Here is a 5,727-nt window from a genome sequence, read left to right as displayed (position 1 = left end):
GGGGAGGGGGCCTTTTTCTGCCAGAGGCCATTTGGATATTTACATCATCCGTGGGCCACGCAACATTGCCAGCTTAAACATGATGTCGCAGTGAAAGTCCCCAGATTTAGTCCTGCCTGGGGTTGCGTGGGCAGGGCCAGACCAAACGACATGGCCCTGCTTTAGAGATAAGAGGGAAGTCGGGAGACTTTCGGTCTTTCCATATAGAAACTCCAGCTCAGTGTCAGAGGCAGCCAATGGCAGGGGGAGGTGGGGGGAGGCTGGGAGCATCCAGCGGAGTGGACAGTAGGTGGAGGCCTGGGGGACGAGAGCAGGGTGGCCCGTCACTGACGGGGCCACGAGTGACTTCGAATCCCCCCAGGAAGGGCCATTGCTCCCTGGCTGTTACAGTGATTTTTGCAAATACACTTTCACCCACATCGCCTCCCATTCGCCCCACGAGGACTGCAGGGCTGGCTTCTGTCTCCCCATTTCCCAGGTGAGAAAACCGAGGCCCGGCGTTTCAGATTCTCAGCTCCGAAGGCGGACCCGCGAGTCAGATGCCCTGCCCCTCAGCCCAGGGCCCTTGGACATTCCCTGCCCCGTGGGGCTCACCCACCCCGGGCTGTCCTCACAGGCGGACAGAAATGCGGTCAGGGGCCAAGGAGAGTTTCTGAGCAAAGGACAGGGTGTTGGGAGAAGGGGGGAGGAGAGCGATGCCCTTTCTTCCCCTCGAGCGGGTGGCCGGGGAGGAAGGGACGACGTGGCTGCTCTCATTTGGTGACAAGAGCAGCTCTGGGGCAGTGGGTGCGAGAGCGGAGTCTGCTTGGCTGAGATGAAGGGTCAGGGAAGCCGCGTGTCCGAACAGGGTGCCCGGAGGGAGAGCGCCTGCAGCTTTCCCGCCGCCCCTGCCTGTGGCCCCTCTGCCTCCAGACGTGTCCCCCAGGCGAATCGGTGATGCGGTGCTAGCTTAACCCACGCCACGGTGCTGCCTCGCTGCGGAAGCTGGCTCCTGAGCCTGGGGTGGGGCAGCAGAGGCACCCAGAAGCCCTTGGAAGTTCTCGGGGAGGCGTGGGGAGACCTCGGTTCATCCTCCACCCCCGCGTAATGTGCTTTCTCATAAGGCTCGACTTCTTCACGCCCCCCCCCTTTTTGTTGATAGCAGAGGTTACCCGGGATAAGGGTGCTCCTGTCTATTGTACGTGACACTTGATACTTTACAAGACGTTTAAAGAATTATTTTCCACGAAATGTACAATATCTGTTGAAGAGCATCGCGGTAGCATCTCCTCACAACGTCCAGATACTCGGCGTCCACCTGTCAGCTGGCCTTCGTTCCAGATGCCGAGGAGGCGGGAGTGGCCTGCTCGTGCCAGATATCCTGCTGGATAGACGTCCCCAAAGCTGCCTTAATTCTCAGAGGGGGTTCCTGCCCGGGCGGGAGGATCCATTTTGCAGCCCTGGTAACGCGAGGCTGGAGCATTCTTACCAAAGAAGTCATTTCTTAGCCAAGAGGCCCCCTCGAGCTCATTTCATTTGTTTATTTCCTTTGAAAGCCCTGGGATGGAGAAGAACAGAGAGGGAGTGTGGGGCGGCGGAAACGGCACAGCATTGAGCGTTGCAGCTGACCAGCTGGGTTCCTGGGAGAGGGGGTGCATTTTAAGTCCTTTGCCCATAAAAGCAGGTTTGGATCAGATAATCAAAGGTCCCATCCAGTGTAGAAAGTTTCATGCCTCCCCAACAACGTTCTTGTGCTCAATTTACAACGAAGGAAGCCCGTCGCTTACGGTAGAACTTTCCAGGATGATCTGGTGACTTAATAACCTATGGAGCAGAGAAAGGTCAGACATCTGGCCTCCAGAATTTTGTTTGCTTTTTTTTTTTAGACATTCAGTACTTTCTCCCGTATTTCTTCGCCTGATGCCAGAAACATTTGGTATTTGAAAAATAAAATCCAACCCTTTTGTTTTGAGGACTTCGAAGGAAACCCGTGGCCGTGACCTTGTGAGTCCTGGGATCCACAGGTCTGTGGCTACGGCCACAATCGAGATGTGACCAAACTACGGGTGCCCTTGAACGTGCTCTCGAGGTGCCCGCCCTCGCCCCTCTGTTTCTCCACTTCCGTGTAAATAAGGACAGTCTCAGTGGTGCCCTCTCTGTGTCATGGACTGTTCCGACGTCATGCAGATTTCTATGTCTGGTGTGGGTTTATTTCACAAGCTGTTCTCTTCATGGAAAAACAACTGTATAGATAATAAAGGATATTCCTGTGCCATGGATCTGCTAGTGGCATTCTTTCTGCCATGAGTGTAAAATGCTATGAATTGCTGAGTTTTTCTTTTAAAAAAAGATTTTTAAAATTGATTTTGAGAGGAAGAGAGAGAAAAATCGATGTTTTTAAAAGAAAAATTCAGCCCTAGAAACGGAAAAAGCAAAACTAGATAACTAACCTGGTGTCACTTGGTCTGCACTTTCCATTTAAATATAAATGTGTCCATCTCAGAGCTAGGAGGAGAGATCTAAACCCCTTCAGTCTCTCGCTCCAAGGGCTGTAAGAAGTTATTTGGGTGAAAGGTGGGCCACTATGACCAGAGGCTCTTCTGTACCAGTTGGGGGCTGGTCAGAGACAAGCCTCTGTGATTCATAGCAGAGGAGAAGCCCACGTGTTTGCTAATTAAAGGCCAGCTGGGTGTGTGTGTGCCTCGTCCAAGGTGCTGACTGATGTTCCTTGGGTCTCAGTCCTGGGGATCCTTGGCTGTGAGACTGGGGTGCCCCCAACCTCCCTTTGAACAAGGCTGGGCAACTTGAAGAATTAGAAAGAGAGCAACAAGAAAAGCCCAGAGTGAGCAGGAGGAAGGAAATAAGTGACATAGAGACCAAAAAACAAAAAATCAAAAGATCAATGAAGCCAAGAGCTGGTTCTTTGAAAGGATAAACAAGATTGATGAACCTCTAGCCAGACTCACCAAGAAGCAAAGAGAGAGGACCCAAATAAACATAATCAGAAACGAAAGAGGTGAAATAACAACAGACCCCACAGAAATACAAAAAATCATATAAAAAAAATACTATGAGCAACTTTACTCCGACAAACTGGTCAACCTAGAAGAAATGGACAAATTCCTAAAAAAATACAACCTTCCAAAACTCAACCAGGAGGAATAAAAAAATCTGAATTAGGCCGATAACTATGGAGGAATTGAAGCAGTCATCAAAAATCTTCCAACGAACAAAAGCCCAGGACCAGATGGCTTCACAGGGGAGTTTTACCAAACATTCAAAGAAGAAATAAAACCTATCCTCCTCAGACTATTCCGGAAAATTCAAGAGGAAGGAGCACTTCCAAGCTCTTTCTATGAAGCCAGCATCACCCTAATCCCAAAACCAGATAAAGACACCACAAAGAGAGAGAATTACAGGCCAATATTTCTCATGAACCTTTGACCTTTGACCCTTGACAACTGACCTTTGACATTTGGCTCTTGTCCTTTTGACCTCTGACCACTGGCTCTTGTCTTCTGACCCTTGACCTTTAAACAATAACCTTTTGCCCACTTGGCCTGATACTTGACCTTTGACCTCTGACATTTGGGGCACTTGACCTTTGACCTCTGACACCCGACCCATTTACATAGACTTCTGACACTTTATCTTTGACCCCTGACATCCAACCCTTGACCTTTGACTCCACACAAACCAAACAGAAAACCTAGCCCTAACCCTACCCCAAACCCTCAACCTAGCCTGAGCCCTAGCCCAAGCTGGAGCCCTAGACCTAAAAACTAAACCATAACCCTAACCCTACCCTTTTACTTCTGACCTTAACCACTGACCTCTGAACTCTGACCTTTGACCCATTTCCATCAACCCGTGACCTTTTACCCCAACCTTTTACTTCTGACCCTTTGACATTGAGCCTTTGACCAATGACCGCTGACCTTATACCTTTAATGTTTACACTCACCTTGAAATTTGACCTTTGACTTCTGAACTCTGATCTATGAGTTTTACTCTCTGACCCATGACCCTAACACACAAATCTAACTGAAACACTAGCCCTAGCCCTAACATTAAATATAACCCTAGCCCTAACCCTAGCACTAGCCCTAACCCTAACTTCGTGCCCTCACCCTAGCCCTAACTCTAACCCCAGCCCTAGCCCTAACAGGCATCACTGCTATCTGGGCACTTTGCTGGGAGACTTGGTCTGGGGTTACAGTCCCGGCTCCACCCCTGAAGCAGGTGTGGCTATATGGATGCTGAACACACGAGGGCAGCAGAGAATCACCCTCAGCCACATGGGTGCCTCTGGCCTTGACATTAGGGACATGCCCAGATAAGGATTTTGAACCCATGCCCAGTGTGGGAAGAAAGGATAGCTTCCCACTTAAGGACTCAGGCTCTGGAGCCAGACTGCCCAGGTTCATGTCCCAGCTCTGTCTCCCGGGCCCCAGCTTCACAGGCGTGACACCCAGCAGGCACACAGGGACCCTCTCCCTCAGATGGGCTCCTCCATTGCTTGTCATCATCTTAATATTTTTTACAATAAGGGTGGTTTTACTTTTGCACAACAAATTATGTAGCTGGTCTTATCTGTCACTAGTTGAATTTTCTTGGGCCTCGGGTCACTGTGAAGATTCTTTGAATTAATATGAAAATTTATTATGAAGACACAATCTCAGTTACTATATTATTACAGCATACCGAAGGCTGCCGTCACATCCACCTTGTGATGAGCCACCAACCAGCCATCTATCAGTCCATCCACCTAGTCCCACTGCCAATCACTGGCTGGGGGACCATGAAAGTGAATCTGACCTTGGTCCTGAGCTGAGGAGCCCATGGTCGAACAGACAAGCCTCTAGTCACTGGCTAACACACCTTCCTTCCCATTCCTGGTGCCAGTGTACAGGTGAGCACAGGTGAGCTGGCAGCCACAAGGACTGAATTGCTACAGCCACCAGGATCAGAAAACAGACTCTAGTACCTACGGGTACCAGCTGTGCCAGCTGTGTGAACTTGGGGAGGGCATTCCTTCCACTGAGCCCCTTCTCATGAAGATAACCACCCTCCCTGCCCTAGGCAGTTTGGCTCCCTGGATAGAGCATGGGCCCATGGACTGAGGGTCCCGGGTTTGATTCCCGTCAAGGGCACGTACCTCTGTTACAGGCTTGATCCCCGGCCCTGGTGAGGGCAGGTGTGGGAGGCAACCAATTGATGTATCACTTTCACATCGGCTTTTCTCTCTCTCCCTCTCCCTTCCATTCTCTCAAAAAAAATCAATTGAAAAATATCCTCGGGTGAGGGCTAAAAATATAACCACCTCCCTGCTCCTGGCTTGTCAGAAGACGGAGAGGAGACGTGGGCTGTGCACAGGTTGGATCTGTCACTGGGGGCTGTGTGTGATGGCTACCACCAGATGGAGGGTCCTCGAAGGGCATCCACTCTCCATGCCTCTGCTCAAAGCCTTGGGCCTCTCCCAGCTCCAGGAATGAGGGGCAATGTATGTCTGAAAGAGCTGGTTTCATACCCTGGAGCTTGGGGAGCGTGGAAAGCAGCTGTAGGCAGGGGCAGAGGGACAGGTGGTAGAGTGTGGTCAAGAGGACAGTGCCCTTCCCGCACGGAGAGGGTCCATCTGGGGATGGCCAGGCAATGCGGTAGAAAGAACCCCATCTTAGAGGAAGGAGGCCTCAGTTTGGCTCCAGTAGTTGAGACAATGACTCCGGGTGACTGGGAGCCAGTATCTTG

This window comes from Myotis daubentonii, chromosome 15, assembly GCF_963259705.1.
Source record: "Myotis daubentonii chromosome 15, mMyoDau2.1, whole genome shotgun sequence".
Taxonomy (NCBI): domain Eukaryota; kingdom Metazoa; phylum Chordata; class Mammalia; order Chiroptera; family Vespertilionidae; genus Myotis; species Myotis daubentonii.
This window is presented reverse-complemented; position numbering follows the sequence as displayed.